Genomic DNA, 16,512 nt, shown 5'->3' on the forward strand with positions numbered 1-16,512 from the left:
ATTATTATTACTTTTATTATTATCATCTTTTTGGTATCATTGTTATCCACAATAATGTTGATTCAGTAGAAAATCGCCTAGTCCGTGGCTTGATCCTCATCTTTGCGGGAGATACTATAGCTTATTTTTTTCACACTATCCAAACTAACAAATGGTTTATTTAAATATTAGAATGTTAATCTTTTGATCTAAAATGGAAATTGGCTGTACAGAGAGGGCACCACTATACTTAAGAGACCAAATTATTTAATAAGGCATGTTTGATAGCCAGTACAAAAGGAGTTGAAAACTAGTAATTATAGCAAATATCCATTGGATGGTTACTGTGTATGGAGCAGTCTTCTCATACAGTCTCGTACGATCCAGTATAAACCTTGTGAACTAGGTACTACTGTATCTCCATTTCACAGATGAGATAAATTGCGGCACAGAGAGATTCAGTACCCTGCTCAAGTGTACAGATCCAGCAAATGATGGAGCCAGAATTGAATATAAGTCTTCCTTGCACCATTTACCCTCATACGATTCTACCTTCCTAGACCCTAGTGTCTATTTCCAGTAAGATAAGAAATCAATACCTTGATAAAAACATTCTCTACATGTATTAGTTTGAATATATGCCATAACAGAGCAGAGAGACTCAAAACTATGGCTGACCTTCAAAGTTATTTTATTTGTCAGTCATGTAAAAGTCCAGGTGGGTGGACCAGGGCTGATATGGCAGCCCCATGATCATCAGGAATGCAGGCTCCTTCTCCCTTGTGGCTATGTGTACACCTTTTGTGTAAAAGTACATACACCTTTCTCTACATGTTCTTTCATGTAATAGTACAAGATGGCTGCTGCAGCTCCCACCTTCACGCCCGCATTTCTGCATATTCTGTAAATATATGTATGCCTGTTTGTGTGTGTATACATGTGTGTATATATAGAGTGAGAGATTAAGATTTATCATAAGGAATTGGCTTATGAACTAAGGAGACTGACAAGTCCCATGATCTGCTGTCTGCAAGCTGAGGACCCAGGAGAGCCAATGTGCACGTCCAGTCCAAGCCCAAAGGCCTGAGAACCAGGAGAGCTGATGGTGTACGTTCCAGTCTGAGAGCGGGAGACCAATGTCCCCACTCACAACCTGGCAGAGAATGAATTCTCCCTTACTTTGCCATTTGCTCTATTCAGGCCTCCAAAGGATGGGCTGAGGCCCACCCCCATTGGGGAGGACCATCTGCTTTACTCAGTCTACAAATTCAAATGCTGATCTCGTCCAGAAACACCCTCCCAGACACACCCAGAATAATGGCTGCCCCGTGTCCCAGTCAAGTTGACACAAAAAAATTTAATCAGCACAGGACTGGAGATAGCTCAGGGATGAAAGCTAAAAGCAGAGGTCCTGATGAGGGAACCACTAGCTTTTGCTAACCTGGAGGAAGAGAAGGCAGCAACATGAGATCAAACCCCCATCATCTAAACTGCAGCAGAAAAGCAACTATCCAGTGGACTGAGACTTACTAGGCAGCCGTCTTGTAACATTTAGGATAAATGGGATTATTTCCTTCCTTAAAAAAAAAGTCAAAGTGAGTGAGCAAACAAAGACACTGTGAAACACCCTTCTACTCTGCCTGCATCATTTTTAGTTTTCTTTTTCTCTGAGGCAATATCTTCAACACAAATTCATAAAATCATAGCCTAACCTGCTCTTGACTTTAGCCTTTGATGTAGTCAACCTCTCTGGTGTCCTTTAAGCTCTGGAAACTCAGAGGATAGCACAACCGCAATAGGGTCAAGTGTGTTACCTGTAGGGGACTTCAAGGGTCAAAATGTGATGGCTGTTTAGGTGGCCAAGTTTATTTAGAGAGTAGCTCCATTTCATTTTTCCTGCCAGAGAATCACAAAACAACCTGACCAGCTCACTTCAGTAAGTACCTAAAATCAAACGGAAAATCAGACAAACATCAGAACAGGCTTTTGAACAAAGCCACGAGCTTTCTGGGCCTCGCTGTACACAAGGTTTCGAATGTCCACGTCATGCTACTCAGAAGCAGAAGTAAACAACACGCTGCAAGAATCAATGTACTTTCAGTTCTGCGATGGCCGTGCGCTCAGAAGCTGAATGAGAAGCAACACACAGACTCAGCCTGATCAACAACCTTAAAACAGACCTGCGTACGTCCCCAGCGGAGGGCCCTACCGCCCTGACTAGCAAGACACAAGTATTCCAGAGGAAGGATAAAGCTTTTGGCAGGTTAACAACCTGACTCTGATAAGGATGGCTAATTGCACTGGCTTAAACATGAAAATGTCTCTTTTTGGTGCACTGTGGATTTTCAGAGGGTCTCTGAATGCTGCTTCAGATAACATCTCTTCCTCCCATGGTAAAGATTCTCCATGACGGATGATGGACCCAGGGGAGGATGGCTCCGTAGACAAGTGAAGATGCAAGTTGCTCTTGCTGGAAGCTGACAGCAACCTGACACTGACTTGTCAACTGAGGCCGAGACTCTGTTTTACTGAGCACAGTGGAGAGGATCTGCTTAACCACCCCGAAAACTAAACCCCAGGGAATGGGATGCTTTGGTTTACTGGACATTTGATTCTCCAAAAGCCTTTTTGATATTTCAACCCTTATTATAGGAATTCTTTGAACTTGGAAGAATCAACTTCTCATTTTAGTATTTATTTCAGGAGTACACAGAACATAACTGAACTCACAGATGGGGATTTGGCACAAGATACCTGAACTGTCAGTGGATACAGATGAGGAACTGAAGTGGGATCGGAGCTGAGTAATACTGACCTCAGGACATATATATATATATATATATATATATATATATATATATACCAAAAGCCCATTAATTCATTAAACAGATAATTATTAAATATCTATTCTCTGCCAGGCATGGGGAACAAATATGCCTGAGGGGAGGGGAAGGAATTGACAAAATATTACACAAATATTTAATTACAGACAGCTGTGTTCAAAGCTATAAAAGCAGTGAGCAACTGACAAGGGACAACAGGGTCCCCTCCTCTGCTGGCAGGTAGAGAACACTTACTTGGGAGTTTGATGTTTAACTGAAGACCGAGGGGAAGAAACAGACTTACAATGATTTTAAAGTAACATTTCTGTTGTTTTTAACTTTTTATGATTTGATTCCACCTAAAAAAGAAATATTAAAGAATTTAAATTCCAGTTAGCTTGGTTTTCAGTTATCTGAGGTTTCAGCCTCAAAACACGAGGGCCCCTGAAGTGCTTGATATTCTTGGTGTCCTGGATTTGAAAAAGATTTAAGTCCCTTGTTCTGCAGTGTCTATAGAATCAGGAGATGAAACCTCTAGTAAAACCATGACTTACTTGTCAGGCTTACTTGTCCAGACTATAGACATCTGTTTTTGTTATTTTTTTTCTTTCTTTTTGTTTTTCTGGTTCTCTGTTAAACAATTCTGTATTACAGCATTTTCTAATACACACTCAAAGAAAGCATTTCTCTAGAATTCCAGTAGATGGCAGCATAGAGCTATAGTTCTCGCAGGGATGTACCTTTGCTTCTGCTGAGCAGAGTCAACACTGATAAAGAGTAGTGAGTCTCTGATACAGAATCTGAGCTGGGTGTGTAAGCCAAGTCCAGCTCAACTGGCAAATATAACATTTCCAAATTTCTTGTACAACCACCAATGGGTCGTTCAGAGTGAAAACTAACATTGCAAATAGCAAATTAAAGGAAAACAAATATACTTCTTACCCACTGGCTGGTTCACCAACATCATTTGGAAAGCAGTAAAAAGGACATTTATGAATTTGAACTTTCTTTACTGGTCAGTGAGGGGAAAGAAACTAGATGCCTAAGTGCTTTCTGCTGATTGCTTTGTTACCAGGACTGTTAACTGCGGATAGGACCCAGGGCCCCCAGCTATCAGAAAGTTGCCTGACCAGTTAGCACTGGATACAGAGACTCAGCCCTTTATCATGCTTGAGGGCTGAATCTTATCCCTCTTGCTTGAAATAACAAGAGCTCTGGAGTCTGGTTACGAGGACACCTGGGGTGACTTGCAGATTCTTCCCTGACGGTCATGTTTTCTGACCCTCAATTTTCTCACATATAAAATGGCATTAAGATGTCCTTCTCTGCTTCCTTTTAGAGGAGTGCTGGGGACTGGAGGAAAGCTAAGAGCACAGTGCCAGGTATCAGGAGATAAATTGAGGCCACAGAATCTGGTAATATAATGATGGGCTCTTCAGCCATCACTGAAGGCTTGCACCCAGCTCCAGGCCATTAACTCTTCAACAGTACAAATTACTCAAGCACTCTAAGCCTCAGTGATCTCCATTATAATATAGATCTAATGGTAAGAACCAACTTATAGGCCTAGAATAGAGTTAGTCTGTTTTCTCTGCTCAATGCATTTTGGCTGTGATTGATAAGAAACATGAATTTTGCCCTGACCTTACCATTAACTGTCTGTATGGACTTGGGTAAATCACACAGCCTCTCCAAGTCTCAGCTTCCTCACCTCTAAAATATAAAGGTGGACTTGAACCACATTTGATTCAAATATATATTTCTAAATTGCAAAACCCCATGTAAATGAGACATATTTTTACTACATGGAAACCTGGAGGAACAAGATGAATTCAGCTGGCAGATGTTTTCATGGAAGTAGCCGGGTTTGAGGACTGGATTAATCAGAGGGTTGTTCCCAAGGTCTAGAAATATAGCTCTAGGTAATCAGAAAATAATCACGTTCAACATGTTAACCATGTGTTAAACAGGTGACAGAAGACAGAGGCAACACCAAAAGCAACAGGGCCTGTAACACTAGCCAAGGCAGGGCCACTCCAGACTCGAGGAGCTGCAGGTGCTTCCTGAGAGGAAGAAATCTCCAATCCTGCCACTGTCTGACCACCTGCACTCAGAGAAGACTCTCCCAGAAATGTTACCACAACTCCATGAGTGTCAAGCCCTGGGTAATCCATGGCCTACTAGGGTAGCCTAAGGATATAGACTTGTAGCATTCACCCTTCCCCATAAGTCTGCCAGAGGTTTCCAAAGTTCAGGTAGTCCCCAGGAAGAAACGGGCTTCCTATCAGTCAGATATGGTAACTCTGAAAGGACTTTGTATTTAGCTGGATGGTTCTTTATTATTCCTATCAGATCCCGAGGAAACATCATGCACACTTTTAATGGGTTGTGGAGAAGAGACCATGGTGGGGAGTTCGGGCTCAGATCAGGCTGGTGGAACACTCCAGTGATGAACCCAGGAGACAAGAAGGAAGCGCACACCTGGCAGACATGGGGAGAGACCATCTAGGATGGAAGAGAAAATGAGAAATTCACCAACACTTGTCAGGGCTCCAAAGTTCAGTCTCTCAGCACCAATTGGCAGAGAACTCAATGACGAACCCAACAGAAGATGTAAAGTCCTCACAACACTGATCCTAGTGGTCAAGCCTCAGCCAACAGCAAATCATATTTTAAGACATCCCAGGCAACCCAAAGGAAACCCAGAAGGCTTCTTGGTGAGTGTGGAGAATTGGAGCTAGAAAGGTGTCTGGAGGTGGTCCAGGCCAAGGACGACGCTGCGAAGAACACCACATTGGCCAGGTCTGCAGACACACCCAGGCCTCCTACTGTCCTTTACTGAAGGACATTTAACCTCGGCAGGGTCCTCCCACGGTCAGCAGGTGCCCAGGAAGGATGGAGGAAGGAAGGCCGTCTCCTTGTTTTCACCACTGTGTCAGCAGCACCCTGGAAGAGCTTCATTAACAAACAGCGTCTTGTTCCTGCTCCCCCTTTTCTTCGATGCTATCAAGTGCAGTTTTCTGCATTTAGTCTTTGATAAATGATAGTAAAAATCAGGGGGCATTTACTAAATCCTTTACATAAATTACCTTAGTCCTGGGGACAACCCCATAGAGGTTATAAACCCCACGTTATACGCAAGGGAAATAAGAGATAGATAATTTAAATAACCTGTAGAGAAGCAAAATTTGCCACCCCAAACTGTCTCTTTGTTATGCGGGTTATTTCAAGCTAAAAACAATCAAGGCCAAAAGGCTCAGGAAGAAACTTTAACCTCCTCCCCAGCTGCCGAAAAGAATTTAGATGGAGGGCCTGTTCCCAGAATGGAGATATCACCAGAGATATCTGCAAAGAATATGGGCCGGTGTGGGCAGGGGAAACTCAGGCAAGGCCTAGAAATCAGAATCCACTCTGTGTCCCACTGTCTCTGCTCAGCCCAGCAAACATTTGTTTATCAAACATTTGCTTTTCCATCTCCACATGAAATGCCTTCCTCCCCTCTGAAGCCCCAAACCACTACCCCAACATCCTCTTTTGTCTTTAGCTGAAGATGGTATTTAAGGCGAGGGTTTTGGGGCCATTTTGGTGAGTTACTTAGTTTTCCTGGGTCCCTTCCATGTATACATGTTATTAAACTTTTGTTTGATTTTTCTCCTGTTAATCTGTCTCATGTCATTTTAATTCTTAGACCAGCCAGAAGAACCTGGAAGGGTAGAGAGAAATTTCTTCCTCCCCAACATACCCAATGTATGATATTTAGTAAACAGCGTATGGAGGTATGACCCAAAGAGATTAATTCCAGGACCCATGTTTTAACTATATCAAGAAGAAGGCAACAGCAAAGCTGTGATACACCACAACAACAAAAGAAAAGATAAAAACCAGGTGATCATCTCAATAGATACAGAAAAAGCATTTGATAGGGACTTCCCTGGTGGCACAGTGGTTAAGAATCCACTTTCCAATGCAGGGGACACAGGTTTGAGCCCTGGTCCAGGAAGACCCTGCATGCTGCAGAGCAACAAAGCCCATGTGCTACAACTACTGAGCCTGCGCTCTAGAGCCCACGAGCCACAATTACTAAGCCCACGTGCCACAAATACTGAAGACCACGTACCTAAGGCCCATGCTCCACAACAAGAGAAGCCACCACAATGAGAAGCCCACACACCGCAATAAAGAGTAGCCCCCACTTGCTGCAACTAGAGAAAGCCCACAGGCAGCAACCAAGACCCAATGCAGCCAAAAATAAATTAATTAATTAAAAGAAAAAGCATTTGATAAAATTCAACATCTATTCATGATTTAAAAAAAAAAAAGATTACCAAAGTGGGTATAGAGGGAACATATCTCAATCAACATAATAAAAGCTATTTATGACAAACCCACAGCCAACATAATATTCAGTGATCAAAAGCTGAAAGCCTTCCCACTAAAATCTGGAACAAGACAATGATGCCCATTCTCACCACTTCTATTCAACATAGTATCGGAAGTCCTAGTCACAGCAATCAGACAAAAAGAAATAAAAGGTATCCAAATTAGAAGGGAAGAGGTAAAATTGTCATTATATGCAGATGACATGATGCTATATATTAAAAAACCTAAAGATTCCACACAAAAACTACTAGAACTGATCAGTGAATTCAGCAAGGTAGCAGGATATGAGATTAACATACAGAAATCTGTTGCATTTCTTTACACTAACAATGAAGTATCAGAAAGTAAAAAAAAAAAAAAAACACACACACACAAAACAAAAACAAAAAAAAACCTTGTTTAAAAACACATAAACAAAACAAAAAACAAACATGAACAAAAATAAAATATTTAGGAATAAACTTAACCAAGGAGGCTAAAAACCTATATGCTAAAAACTATAGAACACTAATAAAGGAAACTGAAGATGATTCAAAGAAATGGAAAGATATCCCATGCTCTTGGACTGGAAGAATTAATATTGTTAAAATGGCCATACTGCCCAAAGCAATCTCCAGATTTAATGCAATCCCTATTAAAATACCCATGACATTTTTACAGAACTAGAACAAATAATCCTAAAATTTATATGGAACCACAAAAGACCCAGAATTGCCAAAGCAATCCTGAGGAAAAAGAATAAAGCTGGAGGCATTACCCTTCCAGACTTCAGACTATACTACAAAGCTACAGTAATCAAAATAGCATGGTATTGGCACAAAAACAAACATATAGATCAAAAGTAAGTAGATGAATTATCTTTTGATATAAGAACAAAGAGTGGTTAGAATTTTCCATTCTTTCCTGCATAAACTACCTCATAATGCATCATCTACAGGGTCTAGGTTTTTCATAGCTCTTGATAACATTGTGAAGCAAACTGAGTACAGAATCCTTGTAGATTTTTACAGTTCCCCCCAAAACTTCTAGACATAACTTGATACCATGTTTTGACAACTTGGCTTTAAAGCATTAAACTGATTTTTCATAGAAACAACATCTCTTTCACACTTGTATTTCATCAATTACTTAGTACCTTATTAAGTTATGTAACGACAAAAACAAGTACAGCTAGCATAAATAGGTTAGGGAACCAACACCAGTGACTCCTGGTAAGTATATGACTCAATTGATGAGCACATAGCTTCCTGGGCACCTGACTAACCATGAGATAAGCAAGTAGTGCACTTGTGGGCCTCAGCCAATAATATAACATGTTTTGTAGAAAAAAATGGAGCTTGTCATATAATCAAGTTAATTGGTTAAGTAGAAGTCAAGTAAGAGAGCATCTACTGTGTTAAATATGAAGTGTCACTACTCATTTTTTTCCCACATTTTTTCCCCATCATTTTCCTTAAATTTTTTAGAAAACATTTTCCTCAGGTGGTTTCAAGCAAGTATGCAAAGTTACATCATTCCTATTCCCCAAAACTTAATCCAAAGATTGCTTTCGCACTAACCCTAAGATGATATGCTCCATCTTCATCCTACCTTATATCTTGACTTTGTTTATATGCTTTTCTCAATTCACAGAACAGTTGACCTAGAAGGATTTTAGATATCATTAAATTGAACCCTTACATCCTCTAGATTCATGTTGTTCAATGGAAATAAAATTTATGTATTTAAATTTTCTAGCAGTCATATTCAAAGGTTAAAAAGAAGCATGTGAAATTAATTTTTTAAATATATAATTTAATCCAATATGTCCAAAATACTATCATTCAACATGTTAGCAATATAAAAACAATTATCAATAAAATATTTTACAGTTTTTATACTAAGTCCTGGAAACCCAATGTTTATTCCACATTCACAACACATCTCAGTTCAGACCAGCCACATTTCAAGTGTTCACTGGCCACACATGACTATTGTCTACTCTATTGGACAGCAAAGCTCTAGGTGATTTGGGATGATAAATCTCTGGTTCAGGAAGCTTAAATGACTTGCCCCAGGTCATCCAACCATGATTAGTCTTAACTTAGTTAAGTCTCCTCACTCCCCACCCCTAACATCATGGGTAAGGAGTAGTGCCAACGTAGCTCGCCAAACCTAACAGAAGTTTTACAGAGCTTAATTAATATTTCATTTTTCTGATTATAAGACATAACATTATTCTAGAGAATGTGAAAAAAATCTAGAAATATATGTAGAAGAAAATAAAAATCACTGCTGAGAACAATCACAAATATTTTTAGAAATATGAAAATATATTCATGTTAAAAATAACTAAATATTTTAAATTATGTTTTGAAGTTTATTCCCTTCTTTTTCTATAACATTTATTTCCATGTTCTTCAATCTTTCTTCCTTTTCTATTATAAATGATTCTCTCTCTCTCTCTCTGTCTCTCTCTCCCTCTCTCTGCATTTAAAATGTTGTGTAATTTTTTAATCCTACTATCAAGAGAGTAGCAGCTGTCCAAAATATCAGTTTATTAGTATGGGGGAAAAAAGCACAGCCAGGATCTGGCATCACTGTATATTTAAATACTTCTAACGATCCAAAGTAGGCCTGCCAGAGTCTTCCAGCTCTTAAGAAAGGTAGACACCAGGTTTATAAATTCATCTATTCCAGATCAACTTATTCTTAGAATAAAAATTTTTTTTCAATAAAATAAAATATCTTTCAGGATACACTCTGAAATGTGTCACTGGGGCTGAGCATCTTATACTTTAAACTTATTATGTCCCTTATATTTAGTTTTACATGACAACCCAATCAAGGTCTAGATACATAGAAAATCAGAATGTTCTACATAATAATCACTTTCTGCAACTCTCACATAAAAAGCCACTCCACACACAAATAAAGTTACAATTTAAAAACAAAAAAGAAAGGGTATAGAATGAAGAAAATTTGGAAGCATGTCATATCCAGAAGAGAGCTCAGGACATCAAATCACAGCAAAGAAATAAAAAGGAAATTGAAACAGTAAATTAGAGGAGGTGAGGAGATAACTAGATTATTTCCAGCTTATCTCACAGAAATTGGATTGCACCTAATTGTGACCACTTCAGACAATACCAAATGCTTATGTTAATCGGCCCCTTGTAGCAGCTAGGGAATAATGCAGCTTATGGGGAAGAGTTATTGGCCACCTTTGTAAGAAGGGACAGGGCTCTGCTTCTAAAATGCACCCAACAATCAACAAGCAAACCGCCCCCTGAGCGATGTGTGGAAAAAAGCACACACAGCCAAATTCTTTCACCGCCAACTTACTCACCACGATTTATCACATTTGGCTTCACGTCTGTCAGTTTGTTCTAGAACACATTTGACCTGGCTTTGATTGTGCATTTAAAGGCGATCTGTTCTGACTAGGGCTCCCAGCTGGGATGGAAGATTTCCTGGCATCAGGCCATGCAAAACAGGCAGCATCTCTACATCTCTACTTATAGACCTTCAGAAATTGTTTTACAATGTAAATGAGGGCAGGGGCACCCTTAGGGGGAGGTTTCTCCTATCTGTTTAGCGGTTTTCAGAGTTGGAGGAGGTTGTTGTTGATTAGAGCAGTTTCAAGGGGTAATTTTTGTTACCCACTGCACTTAGCTAGAAAAACAAGCCTGGCACTCAAGGCTCTCTGAAATTTACCTGAAATATCCACCAGGCTTACCTCTTCATAAATATTAACATAAACCAGTTATGGTCAAATTGGTTTATTTAATAGCACCTCAATAAATGATACTATTCTAACTTTTGCACCTTTGTTCACGCATGAAATGCCCTTTGGCCACCCACTCTGGCTCTTTAAATTTACTGTTCAAGTTGCCTCCTGCATGAAGTTTCCCTGGCTTTCCTTAGCCCATCTGCCCTGCCTGCATTTCCCAAGGCACTGACTGAAAGCAGGTAACACATAACTGGTGCTTTTATGAATTCCCAATTTGTATTATTGTCCAAATGTATTGACTGAACATCTACCATGAGCCAGGCTCCGTGCCAGGTGCTGAAGGATGAGCAAACCAGAGCAGGATTCCACCCTTAGAGGGCTTACAGACTAGCATGGGAGATACACATCAACCCAATCAAACCATACCTTTCTCTCCCCTCTGATGTCTTAGCTATACCTCTTATTTTACACTTAGTGTATTTTATATTTTTATTTTTTGTACATATGTCTACTTTGCCTAACTAGATTAAACATTTTGTTAAAAAACAAAAAGAAACTCCCACTGACCACTGCTGCCTTCCAGTGACATACCACTTATACATGTTATTTCTAACCCTCACAACAACCTATAATTCTGGCATTATTCACCTACTTTGCACATGAGGGATCTGAGGCCCAAGAGAACCAACAACGGGCCCATGGTACCAGCTCAGGGACATGCACTCCTTAGGAATTTATTGAATACATGATTGAGAGTGGTGGAAAAACCAGACGTAATATTCTGGCAACTCGTAAGTATACCACTGCATCAACGGAAATTTTAAAATACATATTGGTTTTAAATCTTTAAAAGTAACTACAAGAACAAACAATCAAAATGAATTCTTGGGTTTTTTCCCCTCAATATGTTTAGAAGCTTAACTTTGTCTTCTTCATTACACTAAGTTCTCCATTCTCCATTCTTTTATTCCTTCTTTGTGCATTTTTCCAAGATGATTTGAAGAAATCCACTGCTTGCATGCAGTAACTCAGGCACATATAGTGTATTTTGAGAGAGCCCTTGGGTCCAATAGAATGTGTTTAGTGGAGACGCTGTGACATGCCCTTCAAAATATGCCAGCATGTCACCTGATAGTGCCAGTTTGTATAAAAGGATCTATTCCTTTAACTTTAAATTAGAGTTTAAGGACTACTAAGGAATTAGCAGAAATCCTAGCTTAAACCCTGATATCTGTCTTTCCCTTTAGGCTGGAATTTGATCTGGTATTAATCACCTACAACTTTAAAAAGGAGAATCCTGAAGACTGTTGGGCTTCAAGCACAACAAATACAGAATTTAAAAAAAAAAATCAACTGTCTTTACAATATAAAGTCGAGATATTCGTTTCTATTTCTTTGGGTACTTTCTGGTTGTTTGTTTGGAGTTTTCTGGCCTGAGTAGTTATCAATAACTAGCTGGTTTTAGTAATAAGTCCTATCTAGGCAGTGCAGCAAGATGGAACTTCATAAGATCTAAAGTTAAAGTAGGACGAGTAAATAGTTGGAGAGGCAGGAAGCAGAGTTTGAGGATGGAGAATAGCGTATCCTACTCTCTCCCTTTTTCTCGAAGCAGGAAAACAACAATTTAAATCAGAGAGAAACAACGGCAAAAGCAGGTCACTGTAGAACAGAGACGCTAAGAAGAGGAGAGAAGGTAAACCGAAGTGAAGGAAGGAGGAGGAAAGTCCTCATTTTCCACATCTGTAAAATGGGCGTAATAATAGTAGCAACCTCAGGACCACCACATCATAAAACTCCAGAGGAAAATGAGGATACTCACCATTCTTATCAGGACTGGCCAAACACTATGGCCCCAATCTACTCCACAGAGTTCCTGCAATAATTAAACAAGAAAATATGTTAAGTGTATAGAGCAGTAGCTGGCACACAGTTAATGCTAAAACAACTGCTCATTATTCTATGCCCCCATTGTTTCTTTTCTACTGCCTGGTTGCAGAGTGACCAGTTTCCCCTTTCCTCCACCAATTTTCTCAACAATTCCATTTACTACTGAAGCTACAATCCTCCAAAACCTCTTCCTTAAGGCCTAGAGCACTGAAAACGTCCCAAAGAAAAGTCTAATTCCTAGCTCAGATTATCTTCTCTGCTGGAGCTCTGACACTGCTTGTCAATGGATTTAGATCCATCCTCCACCTAGACCTGCACTGTCCAGTATGGAAGTCATGAGTGATCTTCAAACTGAGCACTTGAAATGGGAGGAACTAAAATATCTCATTAATGTTTCATATCATTAACTTTTAAAGTGATAAGATTTGTGATATATTGGGTTAAATAACATATATTATAAAAATTAATTCTGCCTCTGTCTTCTTGGTTTTTTTTTTTTTTTGTGGGCCGAACCACATGGCTTATAGGATTTTAGTTCCCTGACCGGGGATTGAACCCAGGCCCACAGCAATGAGAGTGCTGCATCCTAACCATTGGGCTGCCAGGGAATTCCCTCTTCTTGCTTTTTTTTTTTTTTTTAGCGGTACACGGGCCTCTCACTGTTGTGGCCTCTACCATTGTGGAGCACAGGCTCCGGACGTGAAGGCTCAGCGGCCATGGCTCTCGCACCCAGCCGCTCCGCGGCATGTGGGATCTTCCCGGACCGGGGCATGAACACGCGTCCCCTGCATCGGCAGGCGGACTCTCAACCACTGCGCCACCAGGGAAGCCCTCTTCTTGCTTTTTTTTAATGTTCCAACTGGAAAATTTTGGATGGCACATGTGCTTCACATTATGTTTCTATTGGACAGCATTGGTCTAGACCCTTTTTTTAAGACATACTAAATAAACATTTTGTTTGAGTCATTTATTAATGGCATTTGTATCCGTTCTCTCCATTCCCACCATGAACTGATCTCTCCAGTTTTGTCCTCCTAATCTGGATGTGCTTAGTTCAGCCTTCACCCAACTCTCAGGGTCCCCAGGGACCCCTGACATAGCTCCCTCCAGTTGGGCTTATGCTGCTGCCCAGGGCCTCCCAATCCTGATGGCCCAGCAGAATCACTCACATGTGAGCTTCTCAGAGCATCCAAGGACACAGCCCAAGCACCTGAAGTTTTTAAACCCTCTACAGATGACTCTGAGGTGCAACTATTTACAAATTACAGTTTCAAGTCCAAGTTCCGCGAAAGTTGATGCTTGGCAAATATAACCGTTACATAGTTGTTCAGTAGAAAAAAATATAAGAATCAGTGAGCCATTTCTGTGTTACTCCTTCACAAATAATGGAAGAAAGAGCATGTTTACCCCTGGAGGAGCCCATGCCCCACGCTGACAAAACCATAAAGGCCACAGCACAAACTAAGCCTACTTTCTTGTCTAGAAGCCAAAATTTACTGGACTCAGAAGTATCTTGTTTTTTTAGGGGAAGGCACTAATTTAAATATCAAGATGGTACATAAATTTAAGAATATAAGTAGCTGATAACACTGCAAGTGGTTGATTTTCTTTCGTACTAAATATTGAATTTTTTCATTGCTTGTTTTCCTTTCAACTCATGGCTTTTCCCTCATTACATATCCCAGTGAGCTGCTCATTGATTTTTCACTAGTGACTACAGACGATGATTTGAAATGAGTCCTATTACATCTGGGAATCAGCCAAAGACTTGTTGATTTAAGATAGCTGTTTGATTTCCTAGGCCAGACTTATAATAATTCATAGGTCATTTATAGCAGTGCCCGCTGGTAGACTGCCTATCATGTGCTTGCAGGACGGTGGAGACTGAAAACAATGAATTGCCTCCCAATGTCACAGCTAAAGAAACGCTTGGCATTTAAGAATCTCTCTCCTGAGCAGAAAAGACAAAGATGGCCCCACATGCAAAATCCAAAATGAGAAAATCAAGAATTTGTATCCTAAAATGCTCATGTATTTACCCAACCCCTAGCACAGTCCAGAACATAACAGGTGCTTATGGAATATCTGTTGAAACTTGAAATAATTCATTAATAAGTTAATTATTTCTGAGAAAATGCTGGCTGATACTTTAATAAGCGTTGAAGTTGACTATCAATAAGACCAAATGAAAATAATTTCAATGGAATTTTCTAATCATTTATACATAATGACCATTTATATGCATCTTTTGTTGCAAAAGACAGCTTAGGTTAATAAAATGTAGAATAGCAGAGTGTTAATACTTTGGATGTGAGTGAGAATACTGAATTTGACACTAGTTAGATAGATAACTTTCAGGCAAATTACTTAACCTCACTGAACTTCACGTTTCACAATGAATATACATTAATTTCTTAATTAAAAAAATAATAATAAATTTTAAAAGTAAAAACTGTGCTTTATGTAAAGGGCTGAGTACCTATCCCTAAAAGCGCATATAAATATGGTGAGATGCTAGAATTACAAAAGGTATAGTTATTTGAAAAATGAGATATTGACCAGAAACAAAAGGGCAGCATTAGAAAAGAATTTCCCCCCAGGGGGCTTCCCTGGCGGCGCAGTGGTTGAGAGTCTGCCTGCCAATGCAGGGGACACGGGTTCGTGCCCCGGTCTGGGAAGATCCCACATGCCACGGAGCGGCTGGGCCCGTGAGCCATGGCCACTGAGCCTGTGCGTCCGGAGCCTGTGGTCCGCAACGAGAGAGGCCACAACAGTGAGAGGCCCGCGTACAGCAAAAAAAAAAAAAAAAAAAAAAAAAGAATTTCCCCCCCAAAAAATAGAAAAGGAAAAATAATGTAAAGAAGGAAACGTGGCCAAGTGGGAATCGCATTTCTAGAATTGCAAATGGTAACCTGGTAATTATAAAGACATCATATGTGAAAATTACCTAACTAATAATATTCGCCTGGAAGGAGATGAGATTCTTTGGGGCTGGTTTGTCTTCCGTGTGCCCTGGCAGACTTCATCTACTGTTCTGGGAGACTCCAGACATGGAATTGAGAACACTCTGCAGATCACAGAATGCTTAGAGATCTGGAAAGAAAAGCCACCCTCATCTCTGGATCAGTGTGGATCCAGGAACCCTGAAGGAGAGGAAAAGAAGCCAGCGCTTCATTGGGGTTCAGACACAGAAAGACTTAGAAGAAATTGCACCTGAAAGAGAAGCGGTAGGGCCCCTAAGACAGTCAGATGAGTGAAGGGGCCTGGCAGAGTGAGTGAGACTAAGCAGCTGGTCTGGGATTTGAAGGGAACAGGATGTCCAGGTTCAGCTGAGAAAGAGACAGGAAGGAATAAAAGTGAATTCTAGTTTAAAAGTAGTAAACAGAACACATACATTTAGTGCTCCTCCCTCCCAGGCCCCTGTTAAAATACCATGTGGAATATTTAATAACTTTTTGAAAAGTTCAATGGCTCATTTCAAGGGTCAAAAAAACGGGAAAGGAGAGGATTAAAAACACAAATTGGAAAAGCAGAAGGACTTGTAATAACCACTGCCGTAGACTTGAGAAAGTTGAACCCCAAGCCGATACTGTTAAGGCTGAGGAAGAAAATCAATTTGCTGTTCTCAAAAAAGGCTCAGGAGTTGATGGCTTCAGAGATTTCTGGGGAAAGTGACCAAAAACAGGAAGGTTAGTTGAAAGTGTGTTTAAGAAACAAATGCTCCTTAAATCC

The sequence above is a fragment of the Lagenorhynchus albirostris genome, chromosome 6 (genome assembly GCF_949774975.1).
Source record: "Lagenorhynchus albirostris chromosome 6, mLagAlb1.1, whole genome shotgun sequence".
Taxonomy (NCBI): domain Eukaryota; kingdom Metazoa; phylum Chordata; class Mammalia; order Artiodactyla; family Delphinidae; genus Lagenorhynchus; species Lagenorhynchus albirostris.